The following is a 543-nucleotide window of genomic DNA, read 5'->3' on the forward strand; positions in this document are numbered from 1 at the left end:
AATTTTTCAGTTTATTTTTCTCTGCAAAAACATTCATGTTTCTACCTGACTTGTTTAAATTAAATTAATTTTCTTTACTGGGAGTACCATCCATTATTTTGATATGTTTTATTGTGAATGAGTATTTTTGATTGCAGCTGCATACCAAAAGAAGGAGTTTTGCCACTTTTCCTTAAAAAAAACCATCTTCAGAAATGTCAGACATCATTTTAGTGTCTTTGCTCAAGAAAATACTTCAGGAGTGCTCTAAAATGAGCTTTTTTGGAGATGGCAGCTATTGAAACAGCAACAACAGCAACAATAATAATAACAATAATAAAATGTATTTGTCTAACCATATTGGAATCACCTTTATACAAGTGTTCTTGTAGGCAGATAAAAAATATATTAGTCATGTGCTCAAAGCCAGGGTGCCCCATAGGTAAGAATATTGGAACATTTCTCACAGAGACAAATTCACAGGCTTCTTCCAAGTAAGATTAATTGGACTGATTTCAGTTTGGCTGGTTTCTCATGGATAGAAAAATAGGACACAAGAATTGC

This window comes from Serinus canaria, chromosome 4, assembly GCF_022539315.1.
Source record: "Serinus canaria isolate serCan28SL12 chromosome 4, serCan2020, whole genome shotgun sequence".
NCBI classification, from domain to species: Eukaryota; Metazoa; Chordata; class Aves; order Passeriformes; family Fringillidae; genus Serinus; species Serinus canaria.